The sequence below is a fragment of the Panthera tigris genome, chromosome C1 (genome assembly GCF_018350195.1).
Source record: "Panthera tigris isolate Pti1 chromosome C1, P.tigris_Pti1_mat1.1, whole genome shotgun sequence".
NCBI lineage: Eukaryota > Metazoa > Chordata > Mammalia > Carnivora > Felidae > Panthera > Panthera tigris.
The window spans coordinates 138,012,138-138,028,526 of record NC_056667.1 but is presented as its reverse complement, the minus strand read 5'-3'; the positions used below and the strand labels follow the sequence as shown (position 1 = coordinate 138,028,526).

At 35.3% G+C, this 16,389-nt stretch overlaps 1 protein-coding gene across 1 annotated transcript in view; it reads right to left on the bottom strand.

Moving 5' to 3' along the window:
* MBD5 (methyl-CpG binding domain protein 5) overlaps positions 1-16,389 on the bottom strand; it is a 159,606-nt gene that overhangs the window by 128,745 nt on the left and 14,472 nt on the right. The window contains exon 2 of the mRNA XM_042994409.1: positions 12,387-12,508. The gene's annotated coding sequence lies outside the window, so the exon portion shown is untranslated. The remainder of the gene's footprint in view (positions 1-12,386; positions 12,509-16,389) is intronic.

Here is a 16,389-nt window from a genome sequence, read left to right as displayed (position 1 = left end):
TACTGCTCCCTCAGATGTGTGTGTGTGTGTGTGTGTGTGTGTGTCCATCTGAATAGTCAGAAACAGAGAAGAATACTGAAAATAAATGTATTGTTAACTAAAAAGCACATGCAATTTAGGAAAAGTCCTGCCATAATTAGCAGTAATCAGAAATTCTAACTTCCATTTACAATAAAGGCAAATAGTTATGGTAATAATGGTATCTGAAAGCGCAATCTTTTTATTTATATGAAAGAGATATAGAAGGTTGACAATATACTTTAATTATGAAAAATGCACAGTGGTTTTGTAATTTCTCTTCTCCATAAACATATAGTTGCAGATATTTGGAGCCTAGAATTGTCTTTACTGTAGTTTTTATTATTTTCCTTGAAATCTACTGAATTTATTAATTATGAATTTAAAATTTCTCTTTGTCCCTTTCTCAAGTTATTATGTGAAACACAGAAAGTGAAGATGGGAGACTCTAACTCAGCTACCACTTACAATTTTTATACATATATAGTTCTTTTCATGAGAAACAGAAATGAAAGCAACTTGACTGAGTGCATTTTTCTTAATCTATTTGATAACACTAGAGGGAAATCACATATGCATCAGCGTAACAATTAAGATGGGAAATGCTGAAAAACTACATTTAAATGAGTAGGATTTACAGAGCTAGAGTTTTAATAAAGATATTATTTATATTACAAAGACTTGGTTATAATCAATGTATATTATTTAACAATACTAAGCCTTGCAAGTATCTTTTAATGAAGCACATCAAGGAGCTGCTTAAGACTGCCAGGAAGCAGAAAAAACACTGTTTACATGTAACATACCATTAGTTAGCTGGAGTTCTCTTTAAGGCCTCAAAATTTTCATACAGATACTGGCTCGAGGATTTGGATTAAAGAATTTACTATAGTCACAGAGATATTTCAGAGGTGGTTTAAAAATGGGTCGATAGTCCTAATATGAAAACCCCACAGTGAATATACTCAGCAGGAAAAAACTGAGAGCTTTTCTCCTAAGGTCAAGAATAAGACAAGGATGCCCACTCTCACCACTTCTTTTCAACATAATAGTGGAAGTCGTAGCTTCAGCAATCAGACAACAAAAAGAAATAAAAGGAATCCAAATTGGTAAGGAACAAGTCAAACTTTCACTATTTGCAGATGACATGGTATTATATATAGAAACTCCACCAAAAACTACTAGAACTGATAAATGAATTCACTAAAGCCTCAGGATACAAAATCAGTGTACAGAGATCTGTTGCATTTCCATATATTAATAATGAAGCAGCAGGAAGAGAGATTAAGAAAACAATCCCATTTACAGTTGTACCAAAAATAATAAAGTTTCTAGGAATAAACTTAACTAAGGAGGTGATAGACCTGTACTCTGAAAACATTAAAATATTGATGAAAGAAATTGAAGACACAATGAAATGGAAAGACATTCCATGCTCAAATATTTAAAGAACAAATGTTGTTAAAATGTCTATACTACCCAAAGCAATCTACAGATTCAATGCAATTCCTATCAAAATACCAAATATAGCATTTTTCACAGACCTAGAACAAACAATCCTAAAGTCTATATGGAACCACAAAAAATCCTGAACAGCCAAAGCACCTTGAAAAAGCAAAGCCAAGCTGGAGACATCACAATTCCAGACTTCAAGTTATATTACAAAACTATAGTAATCAGAACAGTATGGCACTAGTACAAAAGTAGACACACAGACCAAGAGAACAGAATAGAACATCCAGAAATAAACCCACAATTATATGGCCAATTCATCTTCAACAAAGCAGGAAAAGATATCCAATGGGAAAAGACAGTTTCTTCAATAAATGGTGCTGGGAAAACTGGACAACTGCATGCACAAGAATGAAACTGGAACACTTTCTTACACCAGACACAAAAATAAACTCAACATGGATTAAATACCTCAGTGTGATACCTGAAACCATAAAAATCCTAGAAGAGAGGACAGGCAGTAATTTCTCTGACATTGACCGTAGCAACATTTTTCTAGATATGCCTCCTGAGGCAAGGGAAATACAAGCAAAAATAAACTATTGGGACTATGTCAAAATAAAACGCTTCTGTACAGTGAAGGAAACAATTAACAAAACTAAAGGGCAACCTACTGAATGGGGGAAGATATTTGGAAATGACATATATGATAAAGGGTTAGCATCCAAAATATATAAAGAGCTAATACAACCCAACACCCAAAAACACAAACGATCCATTTTAAAAATGGGCTGAACATATGAACAGATATTTCTCCAAAGAAGACTACAGATGGCCCACAGACACATGAAAAGATGCTCAACATCACTCAGCATCAGGGAAATGAAAATCAAAACCACAAGGAGATACCACCACATACCTGTCAGAATGGCTGAAATCAAAAAATGCAAACAAAATGTGTTGGCAAGGATGTGGAGAAAAAGGAACCCACTTGCACAGTTGGTGGGAATGCAAACAGTGGGAAGCCATTGTGGAAAACAGTATGGAGGTTTCTCAAAAAGTTAAAAATAGAACTACCCTATGATCCAGTAATCACACTACTGGACATCTATCCCCCAAATACAAATGCACTAATTCAAAGGGATACATGCACCCCTATGTTTATAGCAGCATTATTTATAATAGCCAAATTATGGAAGCAGCCCAAGTGTCCACTGATAGATGAATGGATAAAGAAGACATGGTGTACACACACACACACACACACACACACACACACACACACAATGGGATATTATTTGGCCATAAAAAAGAATGAAATCTTAGCATTTGCAACAACCTGGATGGAGCTAGAGAGTATTGTGCTAAGTACAATAAGTAGTCAGAGAAAGACAAATGCCATATGATTTTCCTCACATGTGGAATTTAAGAAACAAAACAAACAAGCAAAAGAAAAAGTGAGAGAAACCAAGAAACAGACTCTTGACTACAGAGAACAAACTGATGGTTATCAAAGGGTAGGTTGAGGGGGAGGATGAGTGGAATAGGTGATGGGGATTAAAGGAGTGCACTTGCTGCGATGAGCACTAGGTGATGTATGGAAGTGTTGTATACCTGAAACTGATATAACACTGCATGTCAATTAAACTGAAATTAAAATAAAAAAATAATAAAAAAAATAAAAATAAAAATGGTCCCGGGGCGCATGGGTGGCTCAGTCGGTTAAGTGTCCAACTCTGACTCAGGTCATGATCTCGCAGTTTGTGGGTTCGAGCCCTGCATGGGGCTCTGTGCTGACTGCTCAGAGCCTGGAACGTGTTTCAGATTCTGTATCTCCTTCTCCCTCTGCCCCTCCCCTGCTTGCACTCTGTCTGTCTCCCTCTCAAAAATAAATAAACATTACCAAAAAAAATAATAATAAAAACAAAAAGGTTCCATAGGACAAAGAAAAAAGGGAAAGAATGAACATTATATATTTTATCTCATTTTAGTTATCACTGCCAACCTATAAGATAGTTATTTTCATCCTCATATCTGTCAACTTACTGCAAATAAAAGATTATAAGCTTCTAGAAGTTAATGGTTGGTTTAAGACTAATTTAGTGCTATTCCATGCAAAATCACATTTATATTCAATGATAAGGTATCGAGTGATAGATGGAAACACTACTAGAGTAGTTAGAGATTCAATTACTTCTGAAGAAAGTCACTTTTGTTTTGGCCAGGGCAATTTTATGCTAAATATATATAAAACATATATATTTTATGATATAATGATATATAAATATGCATATATTTATATATAGCATATATATTTTATAATATAATATAAATATATAATAATACATATATTTTGCTTTCAGTAGGAGAAAGTAACTTGTTTCTAGATGATTGTATTTTGTTAAATATTAACCCATTTATTTATTTAAGAATATACTATTTACATCAGTATTTTAATAAATAGTTTTATTACTATATCTTGGGCTTATACCACTTTTATGTAAGTAGTATAAGAATCATAGTTAATTATAGGAGAACCTAGTCTATTAGTTGATGCTGCTATAAGTTAAATTTTAGAGAGTGATCTTTAAAAATAATTTTTTTTAATGTTTATTTATTTTTGAGAAAGAGAGGGACAGAGAGCAAGTGGGGGAAGGGCAGAGAGAGAAGGAGACACAGAATATGAAGCAGGCTTCAGGCTCTGAGTTGTTAGCCCAGTGCCTGTGGGCGGGGCTTGAACCCACGAACTGTGAGATCATGACCTGAGCGTAAGTCGGACACTTAACCAACTGAGCCACCCAGACGCCCCAAAATGATCTTTTTAAAATGACATTTTATCTGGTCGTTTTTTTGAGTAGAAATTTTCAAGGCATTCTAAAGATGGTAAGATCATACATGGTTTTACTTCTTTTAAGACCTACTAAAATGATAGTACAGGAATAAAAAATAAATAACACCACAATGGTTGGGCCATCAACAGACGAGAGATTTTGAAAAATTAATGTGAGCTAGAAAACAGAGAAAAACTGCAGCCAAGGGGCACAGGAAACCACAGCCTAGCAGACATAGAGTGATAAATGTTTATTTATTTTTGAGAGAGAGAGCACAAGGAGGGGAGGGGCAGAGAGAAAAGGAGACAGAGGATCCAAAAGTGGGCTCTCCACTGACAGCAAAGAGCCCAATGTGAATCAAACCCACAAACCATGAGATCATGACTTGAGCTGAAGTTGGATGCTTAACTGACTGAGCCACCCAGACGCTCCAAAAAAAAGGAAGTTTAAAAGGACTTCCAGGTAATATCCTCAGGGACAGCGAGCAGACATCAGATCCACAAAATAGTAATAATGACAATAATTATAATAATAATTATAATAGCAAATACATATAAGGCTTACTCAATCCCAGATTTTATTCCCAGGGTTTTATGTTTATCAGCTCATTTACTCAGGGTTTTATGTTTATCAGCTCAGCTCAGAACTCTGAGATAGGTGTACTATCATTATCTCCATTTCAGGTTAAGGCAGAGACACAGAATTTAAAGTTGCTTAAGATCACAGACTTAAGCGTGGGAGACTGGGATTCAAACTCAGTCTGGCTCCAGAATCTACCCTTTTCAACTTAAAATAAATAAAAATAAACAAAAACTCCAGAGAATATGAAAGACTCAAAAAATAAAACAAAATTTTATATTTCAACCTTCCTACAAATCTCTTTTTGGGAGGTTTTGTTTTAGAATGAAGAGCACTGCAAATGGAAATAGATTTGAAAAGAAACAGAAAGTATCATAAGAAAGATGATCATTAGATGTTCAGCTACGCAGTCCTTCATAGAATGACAGATATTACAGAAAGAAGAAAAACAATAAAGAAGGAAGGGAGGAAATTACTAAAGAAATAATGCAAGATAACTTTCTAGGAATGAAACTCCTTAGATGAAAATGCTCACTGAATTCAACAGTAAAATATGGACAGAAAAAAGCCAAGACACATCATCAGGAATTGAAAAGCACCAAGGAAAACCAAGATGGGGCCTGAAAGTTGCCAGAGGGAAAACGAGCTGCAGGCTTAGGCTGGTGTTAATGAATTTTAGAAAACTTTCCAAGCTCGGGGAGAAAATGATTAGCATTCCAGAGAAACTAGAATTCAGATGGAAGCAGTTAGGCAGCAAGTGCTTCTCTTCAGCATATTCTTTAAAGGTGGTGCCTTTTCTACAAGTTTAACACAATGATTGTTAAGACTTTTATAAAAGGAAGTTAGCAGAAGAGGCACAAAATGTCAGTTTTTATATAGTATCTCATGTGGAACAAGCAGTCAAAACTGTGGCACTTAAAAAAAAATGTTTATTTATTTTTAATAGACAAGCAGGGGGAGTGGCAGAGTGACAGGGAGACAAGAGGATCTGAACCGGGCTCTGCACTGACAGCACAGAGCCTGATGCGGGGCTCGAATTCACGAACCATGAGACCATGACCTGAGCAGAAGTCGGATGCTTAACTGACTGGGCCACCCAAGCACCCAAAACGTGGCACCTTTTAATGTGTTTTCTTCCTTTCCGATACTGATGCACACACACCTACCTCTCCCCTTTCCCCCAGTGAGGCCGGCCCCCAGGCCTGTACCTTCTGATGTTAGGACCTGGATACACCTCTAATGAGAATAAAATACACAACATTTCAAATATGTGAAAGTTCAAAAAATTTATCATTCAAATATTTTTTCATTGAAAGTGGCTGAGGGATATGCTTCATTAAAGGAAGATGTACAATGAAATAGAGAAAAATGTGGGTTGTCTGTCATCATGCCAATGGGAAGAACAGGAAGGAAAAGCCCAAGGATGACAGCTGTGTAGCCAGAGGATGTAATAAGGCTCCAGAAGAGCATTTCCAAGGAAAAAGAATAAAACCAGAGAGAGAGATCACAGCATGTTATATATAATGGAGAGTCAGAAAGAATCGGGGATATGATAAAGAAAAATAATGTACAAAAAACAAAAGCAAATTAAAAATTTTAAGAAAATTGAAAAATTGCCTAAGTCAGGACATATAACCAAAGAAGACTATTTGGGACTATAATCAATCACTAACTAAAATGATTCTGTCATCAGGCACTGTTTTAGCTATCGGGAATATAGTGAGGGAGCAAACAACAAACAAAAATATCAAACAAATTAGCAGAAGTAGATGGTATTCCTTGCCTTCTTGAAGCTATAGTCAAGAATGGGGAGAATGAAAAGTTCAATGAGGTAAGATATATCATTTATTTAACAATAAGTGCTATGGAGAAAAACATAACGGGAAAAGTACAGTAAGAATCTCACATAGAGGGGCACCTGGGTAGTTCAGCTGGTTAAGCATTTGAATTTGGCTCAGGTCATGATCTCATGGTTTGTGAGTTCAAGACCCACATCGGGCTGTCTGCTGTCAGCACAGAGCCTGCTCTGGATTCTCTGTCCCTCCCCTCTTCTCTCTCTCTCTCTCTCTCAAAATAAATAAACTTAAAAAAAAAAAAAAAAGAATTCCAGGTAGGGGAGATGCTATTTCCAATAAGATGTCCAGGAATGGCCCTACTGACTGGCTGCCAGTTGGTTTGAGTATTTAAGGAAGAAAAAGATCAGACAGTGCAGTCATCTGGGTAATGGATGTTCAGGTGGAGGACGCAGCAAATGCAAAGAGCCTTTCCACACAATAATGTAAATACTTGATTTTGGTTATAAAATAGATATAAATGGCATCAATTTTAGAGATACAAAAGTGAAAGAACTGAGGACGGAATCACAGAGAAGGTGGGTGCACTAATGTCCTTGTCTGACAACAGGGGACAATCCCAAAGCAGCATCTATGGTTAAAGGTACTGGTTTATTATCCACAGTTACAACAGAGAAATCAAAGAAAGATAAAACTAACTGAGGAACAAAAGAGAAAAGGTAGAGGTAGGGTAGAGTGAGTGAGTGAATGTATAATGCCTCTTTTATTTATGTGTATGATAATAGATGATACCTAAAAGTGACAAATAAAAAATCTGAGGTGAAAGCAAATGACATTGACCTGAATAAATGAAGATATCAGAAGGAAAAGTGGAAAGAGAGGTGAGGCATAAGTGGGAGAAATTGGATCACAGAACTGTTGATTTTAACCATGTGCACAAATTTGATTTAAACCACTCACCCCCCCACCCCCCCTGCCACACACACACACACACACACACACACACACACACACACACACACCCTTTGGAGGTCTCCCATTACTCGTAGGATTAATATCAAAATCCGAAACAAGGCCTCGGGGGCCCTTCCTCTCTCACCAGCCTCACCTCTTTCTCCCTCCCCCACACTCTGCTCTAGCCACACCTCCCTTCAGGCTCTTCCTGAGCAGGCAAGGCCCTCTAAGCTTCTGAAGCCTCTGTCTATGCTATTCCCTCCATCTGAAATGTTTCTGGCCCAATATTCCCACTCCTGGACTGACTTACCCATCCGGTCTAGTAGGTACAAGAGCCTAGGGCTCACAATAATACTCTTAGGGGTCCACAAAAAAGCTTTCTTTTAAAATAAGGGGAAAAAACCCTTTTAGGTCAAAGAAAATATTTTAATATACAATATTAACATACTTCTCTCTATACCAGTATAAATGCAAATCTCAATTTTAATATTGTTTATGGAGGAAGGTACCCACAAAAGCAAAAGTGTCTAGGGCCCACCAAAATCATTGTGTGGCCCCCTTGGTCTCCAATTCCCCAATTCTACTTGCCGCCGTGAATCTTCTCATCCCTTAGCTCCCAGCTGAAACACTCCTTCTTCAGGGACTCTGCCTGATTCTCCAGGCAATATGCAGTCCCTATGTATATTCTCCCATCATTTTGTAATATGGAAACAAACTAAATAATTGTGTAAATTTACATTTAATGAAATCAGGAACTGTGTCTACCTCATTTACTGCTATATATTCCCAGTACCAAGCCTTGTATTCACTGATGTGAGACTCTGAAGGACTCAGAATTTTCTACTGTGGTTCTCTCAAGTCCTTGTTCACTTTTCTGATCCTAGATTTACTACTGATTAGTCTGATTGACTCAGTTTCTTCATTTTAAAAATAGGAATAATAATGGGAGTTATGAGTTAGAATAGTGCCTGCCACACAGTAATAACATTCTTCATGTTATCAGATAATTACTCCTACACTACCATTTTTAAAATTACTATTATCATCATCATTATTATTTCATACACTGGGTGAATTAGGTAAATATTTTGTTTTGTTAATTTCCTCCCTTTTACTATCTCTTATGTAAATATGTTTTTAAAAGTTGTGGATGCCATTTTAACAACTTAACTCACAAGGGTTTAGGAAAAGAGCAAATAGCTGTAAAGACCGAGGAGAACTGAAGTTTTGGTAACTGAAAATACATAATTATCCATGAAATCAAGACTTCGGGGCTTTCAAAATATCCACACCCACCAACTCATAATTTTACATGATAAGATCAGGCTAGAAGAATACTTTAGCAAAGTATAGTAAATCAGAATTCTCTCAAACACAAATTTCCAAGAAAATCTAATAAAAATGAGAGGTTGAATTTATTATCTTAAAAAAATCTTACCTATTTCCCTCAAATAGATGCTCTGCAGAGTTGAAAACAATTTTCAATAGTGATATTACTTTCTTAGAGTTATAATTTTTTATACATAATTCCTTCTGCAGGTAAATAAAAATACATACCCCAAAGCAGTAAAAATAAAATAAAGCAACAGTAACTGAAAAGCCTACCAAGGGTTTTCATTTTGGTAAACATTTATCTCACCATCTAAGCTTCAGACTCCTGATACGACCCTCGGGATAAAATGACAGACTCAGGTTTGATTCCCTCTGGTATTTCAACCAATACTGTGTACAACCCGAGGACCGTTTTTTTGAGGATAAATGACTGGCTAGGAAGACTAAAGTCCCGAGGCTTTGCCTGGGGCCTATAATCTCACCTAATCATTATTCACAATCCCCCAGAAAAGCCTCGAGCTAAAATTGTGATTGCTATTTAGAACTAAACTTGCAAATTCATTTTTGAAAATCTTTTCTTCTTTTGTGATTTCATTTTTTTGTTTAATTCATGACCACCTTTAGATATCAACTATAGCAAGCATTAAAACCTAGAGCAATAGTCCATCTGTTTTGAGTGTTGCTTTCTTTACTAATTTATAAAAAAGATATTTTAATAGCAAAAATGCCTAAGGACTACATTGCGTAATACATGCAACTAAAAATGTAAAGTCCTTAAGGGGATATGAAAAGCAGTGATAATGGAGAAGAGTTCTGTAAATTTAGAATTTTGTAATTCAGTTCTCATAAGCCATTTTCAATTTGAAAAGCCAAAATAATTTTTATAAATGCAAAGATGAATTGAAGGATGCAATATCCTCTGAAAATCAGGGAATAAGCTAGAGTCAAGCGCCATACCACAAATTTCTTTAATTAACCTTTCACTTTTTTTTTTTTTTTTACTTAGGATGTAAAAAATACTTCTTGCTATCTATCCTGCCAAAATGTTCCACTCTTGCTTATTTCTAGGATTGGCCATTGCAATCCTCTCTGTGTTCTTCCACTAAGTCTACTTTATTTAATAGTGACATATAATTTCTTACTGATGGTAACACTTAAGAGTCTCCTCTCTTAAAAACAGCACTTAAGAGTGAGGGCTGTTAAGTCTCAGACTGCCTAGACTAGAGTCAGATTCCTTATCTCTATAAAGGGGATAATAATAGTTGTTACTTCAAAGTATATTGTGAAGATAAGTGAGACAAATGACTTAAAGTATTTAGTAGATTGTCTGGTACTTAATAAGTACTCATAAATGTTAGTTATTGTTAATAATGAAAACTTTTTAGAACCTTTACTTCTTAAAGGTCTCCTGAGAAAACAAAACACATTTGCTTGACTTTGGACAAACTTGAGTTAAACTCTTTTTTCTTTTGTTTTCTCCTTTATAAAATGAAATAATCTGACAATATTAATCCAAAGGTCTTTCTTAACTGTAAAAACTTACATAATTTTATTTAGCTATGGCTAAGGTTCAGACTTATTTTCCTTTTCTGTTTTTAATGTGCATGGACAATTCTTTTTCTGGTTGAGACTAACTTTTCTTCTTTGATTAAGAACTACATCTGATGATATTCTGTACCCCTACTAGCCCTAGGAATCATGGGGTATTTTCCCAATTTCCTATGATGAAGTATCATATTCACAATCAAACTCTACAGAAGCCCCTAAGAAGGTATTGCTTTCTTCTGAACTGATACTTTAAAAGTGAATCCGATATTAATTACATATAATATGTAAAATTTCGTGTTCTATGTAATCCAAGGATTAAACAAAAATTTGTTATGTTTTTGGAGAGGCATATGTAAAGTTTTATTCAAAAATGTTAACTTATATGGCAAAAATGAAGTACACAAAATAAAAACAAAGCATCATATCAAAATATTAAAAAATGAAAAAATAAGAAAACATAATTGTATCACATGTGATTTGTAGTGTTGATAGTCTTAATATGATTCTTCATTCTTATCAATAAAGAAAAAGCCTCAAAGACCACCAAGAATAATTTGGAATGGGGCATAAGTGACATAGGCATGAAAGAAATATAAAAGACAAATAACAATATGCAAAGATATACATTTTATTAGTAATCAAATAAATGAAAATTAGAATGCCATATACTTTTCTCATTTCAGATTTATTTAAATTGAATACCAATGGCATTGGTTAATACCAATGGCAAAATTACGGAGAAAGTGGCACTCTGATGCACTGTTGGTGGAAATGCAAATTGGTAGAGCCTTTCCATATATTTCCCCTTAAAAGAATATACCATAAGCTAGAATTTTCCAAAGTTCAGTGGGATGTTGATATGTTCTGATGTTATTTTGTGTGTGTGTATGTAAAAGTCTAAATTTAATTTTAAATGTAAATGTATACAATGGCATTCAAAAACTTTTCTTTCCCTTTTTTTTAAATAAAATTTATTTTTCAGAGAAGTTTTAGGCTCACAGCAAAACTGAGTGTTAAGTATAGCAATTTCCCATATTGTCCCCTGCCCCCATACACCACAATTTCTCCATCCTGTAGACAGATGTTATCTTAAGAAAACATTCTATAGTCAAGTAAGTTTGATTTCTCAGACCTTTGTTACTACTATACATAGGTATTCTCCAAGATGGTGAACAGTGGTTCTTTATGTAATAGGCCATGGAATCCTCTTATCAGAGAGTATGCTTAGGAACTAAGAGTCTGCAACACTTACTTTTTTGGAAACTGTCCTAAAAAATCACTAGACACAAATGCAAATATGTATGTACAAGAATGTTCACTGAAGTCATATTTAACACAGGAAAAAACCTGGAAAGATTCCATATACTCAATAATTGGAAAGTGGTTACATAATTTATGTTATGTTCTTAAACTGGAATATTATATAACCATTAATAATGGAAATGCAGATGATATTTACTGACATTACACATAAGGCAATAAGTTGCTAAGTAAAGAAGCAATCTAGCCAAAGAACATTTATATCCTATTGTTACCAATCCTAATCATAATATTATATGGACACATATATTATACATTGTATACAAATATATCAATGAATTCAGAAAGATATACAACAAAATATAAAGAGTAGTTATCACAAGGTGATAGATTACTATACTTTTCTGTTTGTCTTATCTTTTTTTCTTAATGAACATCTATTAATTTTATAACAAATATTTTTTAAAGGCAATGTGTTTATACGTCTTAACTGTTTGGAGACATCTGGCATTTTATTCTTTAGGTGTCAGATGCTTTTCATATTTAACAAAAATTAAGTTCACAGTCAAGAAAACTATAATTATATAAAGAATTCATACAGAAAAAACAAAATTCCTACCTTCTGGAGAGAAACTGATAAAAACATAACAAGTGCTGTGAGAGCCAGCAGCGTAATGGAGGCAGTAAATCTCTAGATGCTCTATGCCTTTATGAGTCCCTATAAGGGAGTACCTCTTCTCTCTGTAACACAAATAACATAAATACACAAATTTATTTAAAGGAGCAGCTGAATGAAAATCATCCTTAAGTATAGCTTGGAGCTATACAGGCTGCTTGTTTCCAGGTGTGATCTCACAGGTAAACAGTTAGAAATATTACCACTTAGTCTCTTTATGACCTTGGAAAAGTTACTTATCTTCTCCAAGCCTCAGTTTCCTCATCTGTAAATAGGGATAAGGATATAACCAACTATAAAGATTAATATTCATAAAGTATTCATAACAGTGCCAGATACTGTTGCTACATACGTGGTTTCTACAAATAAATACCTGAGTGGGATTGATTGTATTAATAGAGACCCTCCACAGAGCACATTGCTATTAGTGATATTTTACTTCTGTTAACATCTCAAGTAATTCTCATCTCAATCCTGTAAAGTATTGTTATTATTACAAGCTAGCCCTCAGCTTGCATACCAGAAACTTGATTTTATCAACTCCCTAAACTGATACAAACAAACTCACAAACAACTGATCAATTTAAAAGAGAACCCCTTCTTTCTCCACCCCCTCCCCAAATGATATCCATTGAATAAAATAGTATGTACTAATATCTGGTCTGTGTAAGTACTGAACCACTTAGACATTATCTGATTAGTATAAAATTAAAGCAAGGAGAATTAAAAACTCATATTGGACCTTTCACTAAGCCATAGTTGTATGATATGCTTTTCTATAGTGTTACTGTAGAAACATTGGTAGGAAAACCAATTTCCTCGTATTCTTGGTAAGATACCTTGAGGAGGCACGGCATCACCAATGAAGTATTCTTGCCAAGAATATTCAATCTGAATCTAATAATAAAATAAATTTTTAGAAAAAAAATCTAAATTAAAGGACATGTTGCAAACATTGGCCCAGACTTAAAAAATATCAGTGACATGACACAAAGAGGCTGGGAATTTTTTTTTTAGATTAAAGGAGATTAAGTGGATATGACAAGTGAATAAAATGCATGATCCTTAATTGGATCTTGGATTGGAGAAAAAAAGACAGCTATAATTACTGGACAACTGGGAAATCTAAACTGCAGACTTCAAAAATCTCTATCGGTTAATAAATTTAAAATTAACTTAGATGGTTTGTACCTGCAGATAAAATTATTCATTAATTCATTTATATTCATCACGATGTGTTAAATACCTATTCAGTGTGATAGGCCTGAAGATGACAAAAATTCCTGCAAGTAACAAACCCTAAAATGCAGATATGGCTTAGCCAAAGAGGTCAGGTGAACTCAGTCTGGCAAGTTAGCAAATGAAGGTATGTAGCTAAACTACTTATCTGTTATATTTGAGACTCTGACCATCTTCCTACTGAAGTATTCTTCTTTCTAACGGAGGGGAAATTTTCAGAATGTTAGAGCAGGTCACTGCTGCTTCATGCTGCCTTTAGTAAGGTTCCACAAGAAAGAGAGGCACATCAGGAAGCAGAGAAGGGAAAAAAAAAGATAGCTTTGCCAAAAGAGCTACTTTCTGTCTGTGGCTGAGAATCAGATCATCTGAAGCCTGGCAGGTTGAAAAAGCCAAATTATAAATGTTTTATGATCAACTTTTACTTATTTTTGAATAGGCTATTTTCATGATGTAGAATTTGAAAGGTACAAAGAGGCAGTGAAAATTTCTCTTCCACTCTTGTCCCCAAGACAAGACTGTTTTCCCTCCTCAGAGGCAATCTCTGTTAACAGATTCATGTATTCCTCCAGAAATGTTTAATGCATTGCGAATCTACAGTTGTATTTACAGAAGCAGAGCAGGTTATACACTCTTTTACAGCTTGCTTTCTTCATAGTATGTTTTGTCAATTGATCATCTCGGTACCTATAGAGTTACTTTTATTTTATTTTATTTTTTAAATTTTTTTAACATTTATTTATTTTTGAAAGAAACAGAGCATGAGCGGGGGAAGGGCACAGAGAGAGGGAGAGACAGAATCTGAAGCAGGCTCCAGGCTCTGAGCTGTGAGCACAGAGCCTGACGCGGGGTTCAAACCCACGGACCGCGAGATCATGACCTGAGGTGAAGTCAGACGCTTAACCGACTGAGCCACCCAGGCGCCCCGCAGATGTTTTCTTAAGCAAAGCAAATAAGATACTGGCCACCAGGAGGAAAGGAGCATTGAGATGTCTAAGTGTAGAGTACTGAAGATAATAACTAAGGAATGTACCTGGGAGGATTTTCTTGGAGACTTCTTTGGATTCTAAGCATGCCAGTGTATTGTGGCAGAGCATCTGAAAAGTTATTGAAGCCTCTGCCATGAGAGGGGTGCAAAAGTGGCTAACACTGAGTTGGCAGACATAAAGGAGACTGAGGTTTGAAGAAACAGGGCAAAGAGTACAGGGTCCTTACAACTGGAGACTGTGGCAAGAATTATGGCAGTAGATCCCGTATATGAAGTCCAGAGGCCAAGCAAGAGGAATTATGTCTTGGTGGATGCTGGTACATGGTGCCGAAATGTCAAGGGTCAAGCAATAACTCAGAGGAGACAAGCAAGCAGAGAGAGGGGTATGGAAAGCCACACTCATCCATTGATGACAGGAAGGTATGAGCCTCCCTGGAACCTGGAGAAGTAGAAGGGAAGGAGAAAATCCTTCTAAACTAAGGGTAAAAATCTTGGTTTAAAGCCTAAATTGATTCAATTTTACTTCAGAAGTAACCAACTACCAATTGGTAAGATTAATTCTTCCTTTATCTGTGGAAATGGTCATGGGAACAGTGACATACATGTATTAAGTATAACACATTGTTTGGCCCATGGTTGGTGGACTTAATTTCTCTAAAGTTAAAACTATGTTGCCCAGATTTTGATTTGGAAAATTTGACCATCTTTTTAAAATTTTTTTATTCTTTTAATGTTTATTATTTTTGAGAGAGAGAGAGACAGCAAGCGGGGAAGGAGCAGAGAGAGAGAGAGGGAGACAGAATCTGAAGCAGGCTCTAGGCTCTGAGCTGTCAGTACAGAGCCCGATGTGGGGCTCGAACCCACGAACCACGAGATTATGGCCTGAACTGAAGTTGAACGCGTAACCAACCGAGCCACCCAGGCGCCCCTGGAAAATTTGATCATCGTGTCATATGTCATTAATATACAAGATTGAGCTCTGTAAAATAAGGCTCCTAGTTACTGTTATCAGGCTGATGGAGTAATAAACATCCCCATATGCCATGAAGGAAGCAGGTCTCTGTCATAATAAAAGCATTTAAATATAAAATACAAACATAAACAGCACTCCTCTCAAATATACCCTAAGACTGAGGATAAGGATTAGATATAGTTATTTCCCATTTCCCCCAAATAGATATTATCTTTTTTAAAAAAGGTATTTATCTTAAATCTAACAAATGTTAAAAAGAAACTACTTGGTGGATAATAAAAACAATATTGATTTCTGATTAAAGAGGTAGATTGAACATACACATTTAACTACATTCCTTTTTAAAACTGTACTAAAATACAATTTAGTATTAAAATTTTTATTAAAAAGCATAAATGAATGAAGAAAAGGAGAGTGAGAGATGAATCACAGTAACAAAAATTTGGAAGCTAGACGACAGAAGGATGGTAGCTGACTGACAGCTGATTCAAACAAGCAATTCATTTTAGGTAGTAGGTAAAGGCAGGAAGCAATTTCATTTGTACTACAGTTTCCACAAAAACTTGGGAACTGGTGGCACCCAAACTTGTGGAAATGAGTTAAGTAAGAGCAAACCTAGTTAGAAATCTATTTAAGAATTAGTCTTTTGCATTATCTCTCTACCATTCACAACTGAACAAGTACGCCTCCCTCTCTCACCCTGGAAGAAGAGTAAATATTTACTCTTTGAAGTGTATAAAACAGAAGAT